We start from the raw sequence: 19644 nt of genomic DNA on the forward strand, positions 1-19644 counted from the left end.
CGGGAACAGGAGGGCCCATAATGGGCACATGGGGCTGACACTTCAGTGGGAGTTCATCAGCTGGAGAAGCAAGGAGGGGCATTCTAGGAGAGGGACCTACATGGCAAAGAGAAGCCGGGCTAAACCAGTACAGCGGAGGCTCACACAGATCCTGATGGCAAGCTCTGGGAACTGGCTATGGCTTTTAAGGAAAGAGGAAAGAGAATTTATAAGGGCCAGGGTGCTGATGGGCATGCCATCTGGCCCCCAGCCTGAGTCACTCTTACGCTGCAAGAAGAGTGACTTCTGCTCTGTCTACCCGTCAGCCTTAAAAAGTAGCACCTCCTGAAAAGAGCTTGTCATGGGAAGGCTAGGAAACCACTTCACACCCATCAGAGCTCTGTCAGGAAATGAACTGTTCAAGTACTTCTCAAGCCGTGCTGTAAATATGTGCCTGTGAAGTTAAAAAAAAAAAAAGTCATGTAACCACAAAAGGGTTTAGTTTTAATTTTGTAGCTATCTATGCATCTTAACTATGGGGACACTTTCTCAAGACACTATTTTTTTCGTTCAAACGTACAAGCTGGAGCCAAAGCATTCTGTTCTAAGGAAGGAAAGACACAGGGCCAGTGTGGACCTCAAGTGATAAGCTGACAACTGAATTCTAACTTGATGATGATTTTATTTTTTAAAAAGTTCCCATAACCTGACGGAGAAGGCAATGACACCCCACTCCAGTACTCTTGCCTGGAAAATCCCATGGACAGAGGAGCCTGGTGGGCTGTAGTCCATGGGGTCGCTAGGAGTCAGACACAACTGAGCGAGTTCACTTTCACTTCTCACTTTCATACACTGGAGAAGGAAATGGCAACCCACTCCAGTGTTCTTGCCTGGAGAATCCCAGGGACGGGGGAGCCTGGTGGGCTGCCGTCTATGGGGTCGCACAGAGTCGGACACGACTGAAGCGACTTAGCAGCAGCAGCAGCAGCAGCATAACCTGAAGGACTATCCAGTAATTTGGAAAAAAGAGCAGGGAACCCACTTATCCAGCAACAATCTGAAGCTAATGTGTTAAATAAAGTTTCCCTTACATGGGGAAAGAGAGAGCAGGGCTTCTACTAGCAGTGGTTGCTATGACAGGTGCAAGCTTTAACTTCTAAGCCTCATTCTTCTCACCTGGAAATGAGGATAAACATGGCTGATCTACTTCAGGAGGAAGTAAGGAGAAATTTAAATACCACCTTATGTGTGAGTGCCTGCCCACATGTAGCACTCAGCAAATGTCCCTCCCTGCTGCCTGTCCCTAGTACAACTCCTCCGGTCCCTGGATCTTGCTGGCCTTGCCCCACCCAGTGGGGGCAGATATCACTTGAGCAAGCGGGACATACATGCCCATTCCTCAGCTGTGTCACTGAAAACTCTAGGAATGTAAAACAAAAATCTGCAATGTTAAGCCATTTATATATGTATATACACATATTTTTATGATGTTATCTGCCTAATAAAACACTTCCAGTTACCAGTTTACAAAGCAGAAAGATGAATGGAACTTCTGTTTATGATAAAATGCCTAATTACTATGCAGGCATACCTCAGAGATCTTGCAAGTTTGGCTCCAGACCATTGCAATAAAGCAAACACTGCAATAAAGTAAGTCACACAAAGTTTTGGGCTTCCCAGTGCACGTAAAAGTTATGTTTACCCTGTAGTGTATTAAGTGTGCATATATAGCATCATGTCTAAAAAACAATGTTCCTTAATCTTAAAGTCCTTTATTGCTAAAAAATACTAACCATTATCTGAGCCTTCAGTGACTCATAATCTTTCAGCAATAGTAACATCAAAGATCAGTGATCACAGGACTTCCCTGGTGGTCCAGAGATTAAGAGTTCACCTGCTAATGCAGGGAACACAGGTTTGATCCCTGGTTCAGGAGGATCCCACATGCTGCAGAGCAACTAAGCCCACGAGCCACAGCTACTGAACCTGTGCACACTAGAGCTGATGCTCCCCAACAAGAGAAGCCACTGCAGTGAGAAGCCTGCAATCAGAGGAGCCCCGACTCGACGCCACTAGAGAAAGCCCACATGCAGCAATGAAGACCCAACGCAGCCATCCATTAATTTTAAAAGGGCAGGCACACACACACGCATGCACACAGAGAAGAACTGTAGCAAACAGAAGGCACAGGAATAAGAAAGGGCCACATCTCTTCAGGTGTACTTCTATTCAAACTGTACTGGAGGACTAGCCAAAACAACAAGAAAAGTAAGAAAACAGTATAAGAATTAGAAAAGAAGAATGAAAACATTATTAGTAGAGGATACAGTTTTAGCAAGGTGGATGGACACTAATGATAACCGTCTGGATGGACAGCCTCAACTATGACTTAAGGGCTGTCGCGTTAAGGACCGTGCTGGGGGCTCTGCGCATGTGGTTTCATTTCACAGGCAAGAAAGCATCATAATCTTTATTGTACAGAAGAAAAAACCAAGAGTCAGAGAGGTTAAATATCTTGCTCAGAGCCACACGGCAAGTAAATGGTTAGTTTTGAAACTGAGTCTATCTGTCCCCAAAGCTTAGCCACTCCACCCGCCGCAGGGTGATAGACAAACGACAGCAGCGCATGATAAGGACCATCTGCGCTCTCACAGGGGCACACACGGGGGGTGGCCACAAGGACCGGAGTGTAATGAGAAGGAGATTCACCTGAAGAAAGCCAGTGAAGGGTGCCTGAGCTAGGTCTGAATGTGCAGGAGAATGCAGACAGTGAGCGGTATTCTGGAGAGAGAGAGAGAGGTTAAAAGCTATGAAAGAATGGAGAATGTGACGGCAGGGGAGCAAACAGGGAGGAGCTGAATACGTGGCAAGATAGGCACCACTAGGCCCAGGGGCTTGAAGGTCACACTGGGAATCTGAAAAGTTATGAGGAGGGACCTGACCAAAAGCCCGTGAAAGAAAGTTCCCTATGACAGAAAGCAGAGAACAGATCATCAAGCGTGTAGAGCTGGGCCGTCCAGTACAGCAGCCACTAGCAACTGAGGGCTTAAAATGCAGCTGGTGCAACTGGGGGACTGACTTTTTTGTATTTACTTTTAATTCATTTTAATATAAATAGCCACACATGATTACCAACTACCATATTGGACAGTGCTGCTCCTAGAGGTTGGAGACTGGAGAAGGACAAAGGGAAGAATAGATGAAGCTGGCATTGCTCATTTGTAAAATGGAATCCAATCTGCCTTAGCAGTTGTGCGGATCAAATGACATTTGTCCTGGGCCTGGCACAGCACCAGTATGGGGGCCTCCAGGGTGATGGCAACCTGTGAATTGGGGGCAGAGGGGAACAAGAATTAAAAGCGGCTGATTTTGAGAATGGGGATACAAGTAGACGGATGGCTGAGTCCCTTTGCTGTTCACCTGAAACTATCACAACATGGTTAATCAGCTATGTTGAAAGTGTTAGTCGCTGAATGGTGCCTGACTCTTTGTGATCCCATGGACTGTAGCCCACCAGGCTCCTTAGTCTATGGCATTTCCCAGGCAAGAATACTGGAGTGGGTTGCCATGCCCTTCTCCAGGGGATCTTCCCAGCCCAGGGATGGAGCTTGGGTCTCCTGCATTGCAGGCAGATTCATTACTGTCTGAGCCACCAAGGAAGCTCCAATACAAAATAAAAAGTTCAAAAGAAAAAAAAAGGAAGGAGAACGCTTAAAAAAAAATTCTTGATTTTGGAGGCAGGGTAGCTGGTGATGCCACAAAGAGAAAAAGAAAATTTAGAAGAACGGGGTTAGGATGGAAAACACTGGCCCGGGCCTGATAAACCTGAGATACCTGGAGCCTGCTGTGTACATACTACCATCAGCCACATCCAACTCCTGAACACAGCGTGTTCTCTCAGACCTCCTTGCCTTTGAGTATGTATTTCCCTCTGCCTCTCTCATCTGCCTGACAAATCTTTTTCTTAAAACACACCACCAAACTGAGGTTTTCCCTGACCTCCCCCATTCTTCAGAGCAGATAAGGCACCACTGTGAGGAGACTCCTCACCCTGGAGTTTAGAAGTCTCTTTACCTGTCTGGATGGGGCCTCTTGGGGGCAAGAACTCAGTCTGAACCGTCACAGATCCCAGGGCCTACCAGCACCATGTCTGACACAAACTGAGCACACAACAAACTCTGCCAAGCAGGTCAGCTGAACACATGCATGCCTGAAACAAGTGATCCAGCCAGCCAGGACTCGGATGGACTGTCCCTCCAGGTAGTGACCTAACGGAAGCTGGAAGTAAGCAGAGAGCTGGCTCAGGCACCTGCACAGCTGTTAACAAAAGTAGTCAGGTGCTGAACAAGCAGAGTTACATAAGCCTCACATCATGACTTTTCATCATTACGACAACCTTTGCCCATCCCAAATTCAAACGCTTCAGCCTTAGAAGTCTACTGGATGTGCCCAAGATAAATTAATGCCTTAGAAGTTAACATTAAATATGCAATGATTTTTGCCTCAGAAAAAAAAAGTGGTCCTGAGACTCCTCTGCACGGCCTCATGGTCTTGATGTGTAACATTCTTCCTGCATAATAAGGGTCGATCTCAAGAATAAAGTGAACTGAACTGAACACCCTCAATTGCTAAATTAACAAAATGTTCTATTTTCCAGGTCAACAGATACTCGGTCATCAATCCATTGTGCCCTGTGCTATGTTTCCCTTTTGTGTCAGCTGATAACAGAAAAGAACCACAGAGAGATCACTTCATTGTCTCCATAGTGCCCTGGGCTTCATTGAGTTTGCTAAACAAGCACTACTAATGTGTTAGGAATGCGAGAATCAAAGGGAATTCCAAATTGGTAAGCTCAACATTTTAGCCCTGTTAATTTCATCAATAACATCTTGTCAGATAAGCATTTTCCTGCAAAATCATTCTCCCTGATCTCCTTCAAGGACTGCTGCAGAACAAATCTCAGTGGGAAACAAGATGGTATGAAATGTGTAGCACAGCCTTCACATTAACAGTAAGAAATTTTAATCACATACTATTGTGATGGCCACGGGCACACATTTCAAATTCAGGACACCTTCTGTTAGATTCTTTAAGTTATCCAAAAATAGAATATTAAGCTTGTGAGTCTACATTGAGATTCATGTCTTATGATTCATGTATGACAGTATAATGAGGGAAAACAAAAAATTAGGCCAGATTCCCAGGGCTGTTGGAGATGCTAGACACCTAGTCTGTCACTTGACATCAAGGCAGAACTGAGGTGCAAACGCATTTAGACCAGCTCAGTGAAACACAACTCCAGTGCCTTCAATCTCTATGGGAAGGAGACCACTGCAACCCTTTCATTCATTCACTCATTCATTCAAATTAATGGCCCATATTTTCCACTGATACTATCCATCCCCACCCCCAACACACATACAGTCGTCTTCACCTGCCTCTAGTGCCTGGGATCTACTTGGGCTACCAGAAGTTTCTTCAAAGCCTCAGAGGAGATTCTAAGGCCACAGCTAGAAGCAGGTCTGAAGAGAAGCCTCAAGCAGAGAAGTGAAGATGGCCCAGACAACCCAACCTCACACACTATCTGGGACTTCTGGGCCAAGAACAGCCTCAGGGGCTGCCTTTAAAGCCCTCCTCAGCCTGCGGCAAAGCCAGCATCCCATATTCCCTTCCATGTCTTTAAACTTCACAAGCAGAATTGGAATTTACACTACTGTAGGCAATAGTTAGAGGCAAGAAGGAATGTCAAATATTACTTATTACTGACCAGGACCATTATATATTAATTATATGTTTATATACATGTATAATTTTATATATATATATATATATATATACACACACATATCAAGAAGGTCAATTACATATTAAGAAAAGGAAGCCATTTAAGATATTCTATATTTAATATGTACTAAAATGTAACAGTACATATAAAATGCTAAGTGGGGAAGAAAGGTAACTAAATTATGGGAGAAGTGAACCAAACCACTCCCTGAAGCAGGCTTCACCCTTTCTTTAACCCCCCACAGTGTGGTCATCTGGTTCAGCAACTGAAAGCCACAGCTTCTTCAGGACAATGACAAAAAGATGGCTACCAGAACCACGAGGGAGACACAGCCCTGACCTAGTACAGAAAAACATTGCTCATGTAACTTACTTCATTCCCAGGTCTTATAAAGTAAGATAGGTATAAAGCTATTGACTACCATTTCAAGTACAGTTAAAATATTTATGAAAATGCCTATTTCCCTGTAGTGTATTTGTTTCAGAAATTCTCCATAACATATACTCTAAATACTTCAGAAAATACAAATAAGTGCTATTCTGTAACCTCTCCAAGGCATCTTAAGGTGACTCTGGGCAGAGTGGGAGCCACATCAAGGGCTGAGAACAGCCACACACTGTTCTCAGCATGCCTCTATTTGCATCTAATTCCCATACTTGAATTTCAGGGGATCCAAATTCAATATTTAGGAGAGACTATTTTTAAATGTTTCTGGAAGGTTGTGGGTAAATTTCATCTTTATAAATTCAATCATTACCCCCCTTTACTTATGGTTTAATGTATTGTTTTAAAGTATATCTATTCCAAAACCCAGTTACTCCAGGCTGAGAGGCAGCAAGACAGAGCTGTCAGTATTCCTTCCTAGGGGCCATAAAGCTCCCCTAGAGTTCAGGGTTCTCCTTTCACATCCTGAAGGATCCTCTTTTCAAAGAAAAGTCATGTACTTCAGTCAATTTCTTTAAATTAATTGTGATTTTATTAAGTTTGGATTTCTCATCTAGCAGATAATCATATAATGAGGTTTTCTTATAACAGTATCAACTGAGTAACACCTAGTTTAGGGGAGAGGAAGAAAACTTTATAAAATAGAGAACTCTTTGTTTTTAAGGAAAATCTCTCAGAGGGAATAACGTCCACACTGTGCTTGAGGTAATGCCTTGTGCACCTATGCCAAATGGTACTCAGGGAAATTGTTGAGTAAAAGCTGAGTACTTGAAAATAGACTCATCAGAGGAAAAAAGCCAGCGTTGGCCAATTTATCTTGAGATAATATACGGAGAAAGCAGATAAAGGAAAAGCCAATGGCCCAGAAATCAGGAGACCTGGGGTCCAGACTCACTCAGCCACCAACAAGCCAAGTGACCTGGAACAAGTCAGCAGGGCATTTCACCTCTTGGTCTTAATTCCTTGTTTAAAAAAATAAAGGGGCCTGACTGTAATGACTTCATTACAACTCTAAAGATCATGTTCCCACTTTTAAATTATGCCACCTCCTAAATAATAGAATTATATGGGTGAGCAAAACAGAAGACTAACAATGTACGGGAGGGGAGCTCATTTTTACTACTAGCATGAATCTCAGGCCTCTAAGACATGCTTCATTTTGAAGCTAGGATACTTGTTTATTATTTTCATAAGAACAGCATTAAAATTCACCTAGAATTAGGTAAGATATCACATGATGAAGACAGAAGGGTTTTGAGGAGATATTCTAAGAGCAAGGGTGAAACCTGATTAAGGTCTGAGAGAAATATATGTTGGGTGAGGGAAGATTCTAGAAAATGGGAAATACACAATACTGAAAGTATTAGAAATACATACCTCACACTAGGAATGACCTAACAAGAAGACATGCTCCTCTGTGCGGCACAGACTGTACTAACATGGCACTTTTTGGAGAATAGAGGACACCTTTCTAATGTTCACAGCAATAGGTAACCCAATAAATACATTCACTTAGTGATGAATCACTTAGGTATCAGGAATTAAAAAAAAGAAATCTTCTAACTAGAATTACAGTACTGCATAAACAAAGGAAAGAGAGAGGGGGTCAATAAGTTTTAATTCCAGAATATGACTTCCAAGATAAGAAACAAATATGTATGTAAAGCTGCTCAGGTATTGAAACCATAAAAGTTTTACATTTTACTATCCAATAAAAACAAAAACAAAGTGTCCAGTGATAGCAATGGATGGGGACAAGGGCATAGGGTCCAGCTGAGAAGAAAAATAAGAACTGATGAGGAGAAAGATGGAGGAGGGGCCTTGGAGCAAGCTGCAAGCTGATACTGGGATTCTGGAAAAGATGGTCATGAAACAGCAATTACAGTCAAATGGAAAAGCTAGTTTGTTCATTTTCTCTCACACGTCCCAGTTACATGTTTGCAGATTAGATTTGGCTGTTAAGAAAGGAAATGGCAGCATGTGATAAACATAATGCCTGACAGTAGGGGGGAAAAAACCAACCCTTTATTAATAGCTAACTCAAGTAATTCATTCAGTTACTCAGTAAGAAAAACATACAGCTAGAGGTATGCAAGCTTTCTAAAACATGCAAAAGTTTTAAATTTACTCTTTAATTATTATTTAATCTATTTTGAAATGAAGCATCCACATATGTTCTAAAACCAGAGTAGAAATTATAAAGCATAGACCTTCATTTAGTTTCAGTCAAAACGTATTCATCAAGAAAATCAAACATTTACTCTGACATTTTCTAAAAATGTTTTGGATAGAACACTCCACACCCTTCAGCTGATATTGAACTGCGTAAGCATTTCCATTAAGAAGCTCTAAACAAGGTGTGCTTAAAACGTAAGAGTTCTGGTACATCAATCACTCAGATTAAAAAAAAAAAGATCAATGAAAATTTTACTTTCAAAAGGTCTCTCTTAAAGGAAAAGCAGGTTCTAAATAGCACACTCACAGTTTCCTGTCGAAGGCAGCAGCTTCAACTGCCTAACTTTGCAGATCCGCTTCCGTACCTGCCTCCTCCCGACCCTGCTGGTATGTCTGACCTCGGCTCCCAGCAGAATTCTCCCAGCACATTTCATCATTTCCTGTTGGCTGCTGACTCCTTGCAGCCGCGATAAGGCCATTCCCCTTTGCTGCTGCATTCACCCTACAGGCACCAGGTTCCCAGACCTCTGCTGCCAGCCTGCTAGCACCATCACAGCAGAGCTTCCTTTTTTTTTTTTTTCCAGAAAGTAGACAAACAGAAATCTCGGTATTCACGGAAAATCAGAGAGACTGAGAACAAAAGTCATATCACCCCCCCGCCACCTCAATTCAACTTGCGTACGAACTAACTTACACTGTATGTGATCGTCTTGGAATCTCTTCCTGTATTCAGGATCCTTCCACTTACGAGGGCAAAAAGACCCACTCCGTATCTCAGGAGCCATGAGTTAACCTGACAGGGATTTATGCGCATGGCATAGTCTTCCATTTCCCCTACATGTAGAACGCCACTTCTCTCTGTGCCTCCCCGCGCGTTGAGGCAAGGCAGTGTGACAGAGGGCCATGCAGGGAGCAGGCTCAGGCTCAGGCTGCGCACAGGCAGGGGCCCGACCTCAGCAGCATCCCAGGAACCAGGGCACTCAGACACGCAAGTGTAATTCCCTAGAGGTCAACATCAATCGCAAAGCACCTTACTTCTGAGAGTTTTACAAAGAACTGAAAGTGAAGGAAGAAAAGAAAAATATAACTTGAGTTGGGAAGGAAGAGGTCCTGTCTCAATTAAAAATGTATGTGCCCACAAGAACATCCTGTATAATTCTTGTTAGATAAAGAGGCGGCATGACTCTGCTGAGTGACAAGGCAGAGGGGAAAGGAAGAGGTCTCCAGGAACACTCTGAGCAACGCTCTGATTTTTGAGCTGTTATGGGTGTGATGACTTGTGAAAATCCATTGGTATACACACTTATAATTTGTGCACTTTCACGTGTACATATATATTTATACCTGAATAAAAAGTGTTTTTAAAAACTTATGCAACAACATCAAAAATATAAACACTGCAGGAAAGAGAAGATTCAAAGTAAAAAAAAAAAAGAGAGACAAAAACAAATCCTTCAAGGGCTCAGTTCAGTTCAGTTCAGTCGCTCAGTCGTGTCCGACTCTTTGCAACCGCATGAATCGCAGCACGCCAGGCCTCCCTGTCCATCACCAACTCCCGGAGTTCACTCAGACTCGCGTCCATCGAGTCAGTGATGCCATCCAGCCATCTCATCCTCGGTCGTCCCCTTCTCCTCCTGCCCCCAATCCCTCCCAGCAGCAGAGTCTTCTCCAATGAGTCAACTCTTCCCATGAGGTGGCCAAAGTACTGGAGTTTCAGCTTTAGCATCATTCCTTCCAAAGAAATCCCAGGGCTGATCTCCTTCAGAATGGACTGGTTGGATCTCCTTGCAGTCCAAGGGACTCTCAAGAGTCTTCTCCAACACCACAGTTCAAAAGCATCAATTCTTCGGCACTCAGTTTTCTTCACAGTCCAACTCTCACATCCATACATGACCACTGGAAAAACCATAGCCTTGACTAGATGGACCTTTGTTGGCAAAGTAATGTCTCTGCTTTTCAATATACTATCTAGGTTGGTCATAACTTTCCTTTCAAGGAGTAAGCGTCTTTTAATTTCATGGCTGCAATCACCATCTGCTGTGATTTTAGAGCCCCCCAAAATAAAGTCAGACACTGTTTCCACTGTTTCCCCATCTATTTGCCATGAAGTGATGGGACCGGATGCCATGATCTTTGTTTTCTGAATGTTGAGCTTTAAGCCAACTTTTTCACTCTCCTCTTTCACTTTCATCAAGAGGCTTTTGAGTTCCTCTTCACTTTCTGCCATAAGGGTGGTATCATCTGAATATTTCAGATTATTGATATTTCTCCCTGCAATCTTGATTCCAGCTTGTGCTTCTTCCAGCCCAGCGTTTCTCATGATGTACTCTGCACAGAAGTTAAATAAGCAGGGTGACAATATACAGCCTTGACGTACTCCTTTTCCTATTTCAAACCAGTCTGTTGTTCCATGTCCAGTTCTAACTGTTGCTTCCTGACCTGCATATAGGTTTCTCAAGAGGCAGGTCAGGAGGTCTGATATTCCCATCTCTTTCAGAATTTTCCAGTTTATTGTGATCCACACCATCAAAGGCTTTGGCATAGTAAAGAAAGCAGAAATAGATGTTTTTCTGGAACTCTCTTCCTTTTTCCATGATCCAGAAGATGTTGGCAATTTGATCTCTGGTTCCTCTGCCTTTTCGAAAATCAGCTTGAACATCAGGAAGTTCACGGTTCATGTATTGCTGAAGCCTGGCTTGGAGAATTTTGAGCGTTACTTTACTAGCGTGTGAGATGAGTGCAATTGTGCGGTAGTTTGAGCATTCTTTGGCATTGCCTTTCTTTGGGATTGCAATGAAAACTGACCGTTTCCAATCCTGTGGCCACTGCTGAGTTTTCCAAATTTGTTGGCATATTGAGTGCAGCACTTTCACAGCATCATCTTTCAGATTTGAAACAGCTCAACTGGAATTCCATTACCTCCACTAACTTTGTTCATAGTGATGCTTTCTAAGGCCCACTTGACTTCACATTCCAGGATGTCTGGCTCTAGGTGAGTGATCACACCATCGTGATTATCTTGGTCGTGAAGATCTTTTTTGTATAGTTCTGTGTATTCTTGCCACCTCTTCAAGGGCTCAGTGTCCCTAAAATATTTTCTCAGAAAATATGTAATTGACCAAAGAATATACAAGGGAAAATTATGCTAAGTGGATATACATTACTACCCATTTTCATTCAAAATTGTTAAGTTAAAAACAGACATCTAGTCTGACCTTATAACACAGAACAAAATTGGTTAAAAATCCCTTCCCAAAATCTCATGTTTAGAAAGTCCTTAATGGAAAAACACCAATAAAACAAAGACAGTATCAACAATAGCCTCAATTATTTGACATACGATAATAATTCACACTACTCAGAAAACTATACCACCTTCCCCTCACCGTCCCCACACAACAACAACAAAAGAGAAGCATTGACTTAAAAAATTCATAGCCTAAAAGTTGACAGTTATGTGCCATCTCGTTTACTGATACAGCAGGAAATACTCCATTTCTCAGAAGTCAGCCCAGCACAGATTTCACTGTGCTCTGCAGCCAGCTGAGTTAGGCCAATTGCACCCTTACAAAGGTATGCACACCAGAGCAGCATCCTCTGGTCTGCAGGGAGGCTGGCCACTTCATTGTGGGGTTTGCTGGGGGTCAGGCAGCATCAGGAACTGAGGGTTTAATGCCCCAAAGATAATTTTCTCCAGTGACGGACATGAAGGCTGGACAAGGCTGAGCAAGATGAAAGATGTTTCTAGAAATGATTTCAGCATACTTGACCACACCAAGATAGGCTTTCTAAAACTAATGGCAGTTCTTTCAGAGCATGTGCAACTAAGTTTAGGCAGCATAAAACCCTGGTCACCAAAGCCCTTTTCTGGGGATATTTTCTTCCGCTAACAAGCAGTAAACACCTGAATTTCAGCAAAGCAAGCCAACTGTGTACCTTGCCTTGCTATCAAGTAGCATGACAGAATTCTCTTCTTTGTCCCAGAGCCCCATGTAGCACTCTTGGTTAGAGGGGCAATCATAGCAAAATTTAAAAGCCTCATCCTCTTTATTTTTGTAAATCCAACAAACACTGGCTGCTCAATAAACATTTATATAGTGCTTACTTTATGTATGGTTAATCATGAGAGCAATCCTATGAGGGCAAACGTTGTTGTTGTTGTTCAGTTGCCCAGTCGTGTCCGACTCTCTGTGACCCCATGGACTGCAGCATGCCAGGCTTCCCTGTCCTTCACCATCTCCCGGAGTTTCCCGAAGTTTCATGTCCATTGAATCAGTGATGCCATCCAACCATCTCATCCTCTGTCACCCTTTTCTCCTTCTGCCTCATTTTACCTCCTCCATTTTCCAGGTGAGATAACTGAGGCACAGAGAGCTTATGCTACATACCCTGTGCCCTGGAGCTGACACATGGCAGGACAGGAATGAATCTCAGGGGTCAGCCTCCAGAGTCCATTTGCTACCCACTGCACACACTGCCTCTCCATCTCGGCTTCCCCAAAGGATCAGAACTGGGTCCCCACTACAGCTGCTGCTTAATGCAAATTTTATAGGAACCGAGTAAGAACACAGATAGCAGCAGGACTATGAGGTGATAAGACCAGCTCTCCAGTGTGGCCAGGGCACTCTCTCCCTCCCCACAGGTCCGGCCACCCCGCACCAGCAGCTTCCTGGCAGGAGGGAAGCTCTCCCGGCCCACTGGCAGCTCTTTGAACTGGTGCTGGGACAGAAACACTGCTCCAGGAAAACCCACTGCTAACCTCCAGCACATGGTGCCTGAACAGGTATTTCCAGTTCCAATCTGGTTTGTCACCAGACTTAAAACCATTGGGCATTCATTCAACAAATATTAGTGCCAGGCACAGTGCTTAGGGCCTCGGGGCCCCATAACTGAAAAGCCGAGGTCCCTGCCCTGCATTGCTCACAGTGTATGGGCAGGAAAGAAGTATAAATAACTAAAATGGCATGAGCTGATAAATGCTGGAACCAGCGTGCCTCAAGGGCTGAGGGATCAGTGTGAAGGGAGCAGCGACCCAGTGGGAAGGGTTCATGAAGCAGGGAACATGAGTGGGTTATCCAAGAGCTTATCATCAACCTACTCAAACCATGTGGATTAAAGCAGAAAAAAATTCAGAAGCAGAGAGTTGAGCAAATTAGCTGACCTCTGCCATTGTGAACAACGACATCAGCAGGGGGATTCAAGTGAACAGTCATTAACTGAGCACAGCTCACAGACATCAGGACATCTGACCACGCTACCTCTTCCACCTGATACCTTTGCTGTATGCATGCTGAAAACGGCGGCGCCTGCCAAGCTCTTTAAAAAGGCTCCATAGCATATGTACCTCTGCCGCTGCTGCACAGTCGCTCAGTCGTGTCCGACTCTGTGCGACCCCACAGATGGCAGCCCACCAGGCTCCCCCATCCCTGGGATTCTCCAGGCAAGAACACTGGAGTGGGGTGCCATTGCCTTCTCCATAGGTACCTCTAGTCCCCTTTTATAGAGAGGAAACCACCACAGAGAAGTTAATCAACTTGCCCAGGGCCACCCAGCTAACAACAGCCAGATGGGGATTCAAACTCAGGTTTACCTGAAAATTTGAAGTCCATCCCCTTCCGACCACACTCATACACACACCCCTACCCCACCCCATGGAACTAGAGCTGTGAAGGAAACTAGGATATTTACCAACAGGTCACATTATATGCCAAAAGAAGAAAATTTCTGTGATGTCAGTTTGCCCCCATTCATCAGCTGGTCTGTCCTGGCTCTAATACCATACTTTGAAAAATGGTATCCGAGACATAATTCGGATACCATACCATTCAGCCATTTAAAGCATACAACTCAGTGGGTTTCAGTATATTCACAGGTATGGCTACCATCCCCCGTGGCTTAGGACAGTTTCATCACCTCAAAGAGAAACCTCATACCCTTCAGCCATCACCCCTCTCCCCTCCAGCCGCCCCCTCTCCCTGCCGCATGGTGCTTTCCCCTGAGGCCTAAGTACCCACTGCCTCTCACAAGGTGACTGTTAAGGTTACAGGCACAGTAATTGGGTTGTTGATAGAGCAGTGCAAATACAAGTCTGTGCTTCATTCCTCCCAACTGGGTTAGAGCTAACAGCTGAGCCAGGACAGAGCACCACAGCAGCTAGACAACTCCCAGGCTGAGGCTGTGGTGAGACCAGATGGGCTTCCCAGCTCATATGTCTCTGAACTTGGCCTTGGCCGAGTGCCAGCAGGGATGGCGGAAGTCATGCAGAAGACCTAGAGCAGTCTTGCTGGTCACAAGGCCTTAAACTACTAGGAATGCCCATCCCCCTATCTCTAGAAAGACAAGTACCAAGATCACACTGGCTGCCACAAGCCGAAGGTAACCAGAAAAGCATTCTGAGAAGCCCAGCACTCACGGACTAGCAAGACTCAAGGCTCTGAGTGTGAAAAGGTGACACTCGCCCTCCCCCCAGCCTCCTCCCCTACGCGGAACTCCATTTGTCTTCTGGCTCTTCCTCTCAGCCTTCCTACAGTGCTGGGGAAAGTTGGGAGGAGGGGGGATTACAGACAGCCTATGTGTGTACCCCTCCGGAGCCCTGATTTCTCTGCCGCACTTCTCCATACAGGACATCAGGACCGGACGGTGCGCAGCACCATCAACACGCAGTGGAAAACTCCTTGGCATTTAACAGGCAAGAGCCATCGACAGATGCAATGTGAATGAACCACAAAAATACCACGGTGAGCGAGAAACCAGATGCGAAAGGTACATACTGTGTGTCGCATATGAAACTGTAAACCAGGCAAACTCACCTAGGGTGACAGGTCAGTGTGTGCCTGGGACTGAGGGCTGGAGTGCTGCCTGCACAGGGGACTCCCTGAAGTGATGGAAATGTCCTATGTCCTGATAAGGACAGTGGTTGCACAGGTGTACCCATCTGTCACAGCCTCTAAATAAGGGCATGCAGTTGTATGTAAAATAGTATCTCCATAAAGAGAAAAGGCAGAGGGAAGAATAAGGAAGGGAGAAGACACGACAGGAGAGGAGGAAGAAAGAGGAGGGACGGAGCCCACTGCGGAACTGGAAAGTTCCTCCTGCTCCCAGCATCCGCATCAGCTGTGCAATGGCGACTGGCATTCGCCAGGGATTGCACGGCAAGGTCCTCAGGTGCAGAGGCTAAAGTAAGTTCTGTGTAATGGCAACACTCAGTGTATTTCATTAGGTCTCGATCCTTAGGATAACTGATCCTCTAACACGCACAAATGACTCTGAGGGGCCCAAATAGTCCACTTTCCAACCAGGTTAGCTCGGTTCTCTCTGTCATCACTGCAATAAAAATGTGATCACACCAGTCAGCAATTCAGGAACGGCAGCACTTGTGACAAGTGTCAACGGCTGTTTGACAGTCAGTGAACAAGTAAAATCTAATGCGATAATTACAGGTATTCAGTTTTCTCTTTTTTTCAAATGATAAATAAATCTTAAGTTCTAGAACTGTACCATGCTCATAAATAGGTTATGTAAAAACAGTCCAATCTTTTTTTTTGTCTTTTTTGGTTTGGTTTGATTTGGTTGGGGAGAGGGTAGTGGCTATGTTCAAATCCTACTAGTCAGCCTTTCGTATTGTTCATGAACCAAGATGTAAATAGAGCCATTTCACCTTTACTCTTCTCACCTATGTACATAAAAAGGAATAAATCAAGCCAAATTTCTAACATTCTCTATCAAAGAAGGTGCCAGGACAAGCTGAACTAAGTACCAGTTCTACCTTTGGTGAAGTAAAAAAAAAAAACTAAAACCTTTTATATAAGCTTCTTTGCTTCTCTGGCACTTAACCAAAGGTTTTAAAAAAAAAAGAAAAGAAAGAAAGAGAAAAAAGAAAGAAAATATGAAACCTGACTAATTAAAGCAAACAGCCCAATTAAGAAAAACTTCAAAGCACCAATGTGATAGGGAAAAACATACAAATATCTTTCCTTATGCATTTTATAAAATGCCGTGAGAAGCAACACCTGGACCTCTAACACACCATCTCGGTGGCTAAGCTGTCACGCGGCCTCCCCCACTGTCCCCCAGTCCCAGGAACACCTTGAGCCTTCTCTGGGCAACTACCCAAAGAAGATGGTCTGAATTCAAGAGAGGCGAGCAAAGTTTATGGCGAGTTTGGGGGTATTTTCAGGAATGGAGTTAGAGACACTGTGACAATGTTTTATTGGAGGCTTATTGGTGTGATTTTACCACTTGCTTATTTATATGGATACCCTCTATGCTAGACTCTGGAAGTCGCAAGCTACATAATTCATCACACTTTTCCTTAAGCTGCTTAGAGGACAGCATGGTGGACAGCCAAAGCTCCCAGGGAACCACACAGTGTGGCAAGTGGCCCACGCCATTGGGCCTCCACACCTAAGGCGTGAAGCAGGGGAGGCTGGGAGGAGGCGCTGGAAGACTCCCCAGGAGGGGGACGCCCCCCACCCCCACCCCCGCAGCCGAGTCAGGTAAGCAAGTCTTACCGCTGGCTCTGGCTTCCTCTTCCCCAAGGGAGTGCACAGGGCACTGGAGGACAGCCCCCAACCTCACTGGCCAGCACCTTTCATCAGGGGTATGTGAACTAAAATACAACCTGTCATATCAGTAAACAAAGGGTGCTGCAGCCATCAAACCATTGTATTATAACCAAAGAAACAAGATGCCCACCATCTACAGCCAACTGCCTCAGCCAATCCTGACCTTACTAAATCCTTTGTGAAACGAGGGGGGTATAAATATGTAAATAAATGAAGTTGTGATCCTAAGCACTCCAGAATGCTATCATTGCCTTCTTTGTCCTTCCCCATTGTGGACCTGTGTTAGGGATCAGATCACAGGAAAGATGGAAAAGACCAAGAGCTCCATGGGCCAAAAACAAGAAACATCTGAATGCCTGTTCAAGATTTCCAATACTATACTTCAATTTGGCACATAATAATAAGACATTAAGTGTTTAATAAGTGAATGAATCTAAAGCTTATAGGCATTATTGAATGTTATGTAAATTCAACTTAATAGACATGGTCTCTAACCTCTAAAAGCTTCCATTCTCAGTCTGAAATATGATTTTAAATATAATACCAACTACAAACTCAAAAATGTGTCTTGTTTTACAAATTTCATGTTTTTATTCTACTTCCACCATTTAAAATCGAAGCTACTATACTAAAGAGTCTTTTAGCACCATGTGCCCAGTCATACTCTGGCATGTGTGAAGACACAGACCAGGTAACATTAGAGGCTGGTCCCCTAGAGGGCCCTCCCTAGGCTTCTGCATGGGAAAAGCAGCACTGAGTGGGGTCAGGCAACAGAGAGGGGCAGAGGTGAGCAGATGCAGACCTTGGCAAGTCTGTAAGCTTCCTGTTCCTCTACCTGTAACATGAAGACAGCCTCAGTAACCTCCTCAGGGCTTGGGAAGATTGAGGAGATAAGGCGTACCTATGTGTTTAGCAATGGTAGCCATGGAGACCACCTCCTGATCTGGAAGCTCCAGAGGATCTAAGTCAGGGGAGGGTCAAGGGGGCCTCTCCAAGGGTAGGGCTGAAGCAAAGGAGGTGCGTACTTGGGCAGCAGTAGCACAGGTCGACCCCCAGGAAGTTCAGATAGCAGGCAACCAGTAAATCAGTGACTTGGAAAGTCAGTGAATCAATGCCACAGCAACCCAAATGGACACAAATTCACAATGACCACAAGGAACGAGGTATGGATATGGACAGGCTGGTTCAGGTCTGATGAAGGAAGATAAAGTGAGGGGACCTTGCCAAGAGGCCGACAGGGCTGAGTACCTGAGAGTGTCCAGTCCAGCATGGCTCAAGGACACGCTGCAGGCAACCTGGCAGGAGCCACAGGGAGAAAACGAGCTGCTCAGTCTGGCAGGGGTCACTCTGCACTTGTGTTGCTGTATAGCAGAAACCAACACATCATCGTAGAGCAACAAACTGTAATCGGAGGAAAATTGCTTTGCAATGTTGGTTTCTGCCATACAACAACACAAATCGGCCATAATTACACATACATCACCTCCCTCAGGAGCCTCCCTCCCCTCCCCCTATCCTACCTCTCTAGGTCATCACAGAGTGCCAGGTTGGGCTCCCCTGAGGAAGAACCAAACATTTAAGACGAGTAACAAACCTGGACAACTCTGGCAACAACCAACATCACAACACCTACACTATTCAAACAATCTGGGATTCATTATATCAGTAGACTGGAAATGTTTTTCTCTTTATTTTTTATGCAAAATGTTAAACATATAAGAAAGAGAGATTAGAACAACAACCCCCAGTTTCAACAATTATCAGCACATGGTCAACCTTCTAGTTCATCTGTGATTATGAAAAATGTTACAGGCTCACAGAAGCATGCAACTCAAATATGTCTTCACACGACCTGGTAGGGCCACAGCATGCATCCCCATGCAGGGAAGGGGCACAAAGCAAGCAGAGCAGGCTTCCTAGCCTGAAAGAACTAGCGACCCAGTGGGGAGGCAGAGACACATAAAGTGACAGTGTTAGTTGCTCAGCCGCGTCAGACTCTCTGAGGCCCCATGGACTGTAGCCTGCCAGGCTCCTCTGTCCATGGAATTCTCCAGACAAGAATTCTGAAGTGGGTTGCCATTTCCTTCTCCTGGGGGTCATCCCAACCCAGGGATCAAACCTGGGTCTCCTGCTTGCAGGCAGATTCTTTACCGTCTGAGCCACCAGGGAAGCCCAGAGCCACGCAAAACATGTATAAAATCAAGGAATAAGAGACTAAGCCTGCGAGGTGAACCTCTGCAATTACATGCCATGCTGATATCACCCTACCCTGACAGGACGCGAAGAAGACAGCACCTCACCTCAGCATGTTCTTCCCCCAAACTCATCAGCCAGTCTAACAATGTGAAAATCACCAGTCAGACCCAAAGCAAGGACCCCTCCACACCAGGTGGTCGGTGGCAGCATGCTGCTGGACACGGAGCCTTGCCTGTGATCATGAACTGCTGAAAGCCAGAAGAGACCTCCTCACGGCGAGGCTGCCCTGCCTGCTCTCCCCACTCCACCCAGGGCCATGCTAGCCAGGCATCGACCCAGTCTCCTTAAGCTTCCCCCAGGTCCCCACGTCCTCTCCCTGCCAGGCCGCCCCCAACAGCGCCTCTCTTCATTCATACAGCAATCTCTGAGGGGCTGCAGGTTACCACTAAGCTGAAAGCAAGAGAAGGAGGAGGTATTACACACTACTATATAATATTCCCT

At 44.9% G+C, this 19644-nt stretch overlaps 1 protein-coding gene across 3 annotated transcripts in view; it reads right to left on the minus strand.

The window, feature by feature from the left end:
* Positions 1-19644, minus strand: part of PACSIN2 (protein kinase C and casein kinase substrate in neurons 2) — a 109776-nt gene that overhangs the window by 59055 nt on the left and 31077 nt on the right. The window contains exon 1 of one of the 3 annotated variants that reach the window (XM_068969882.1): positions 8691-8760. The exons of the other annotated variants lie outside the window; for them this stretch is intronic. The gene's annotated coding sequence lies outside the window, so the exon portion shown is untranslated. Of the gene's footprint in view, positions 1-8690; positions 8761-19644 lie in introns of those variants that run through there. 3 annotated transcript variants of the gene reach the window in all.

The sequence above is a fragment of the Capricornis sumatraensis genome, chromosome 4 (assembly GCF_032405125.1).
Source record: "Capricornis sumatraensis isolate serow.1 chromosome 4, serow.2, whole genome shotgun sequence".
NCBI lineage: Eukaryota > Metazoa > Chordata > Mammalia > Artiodactyla > Bovidae > Capricornis > Capricornis sumatraensis.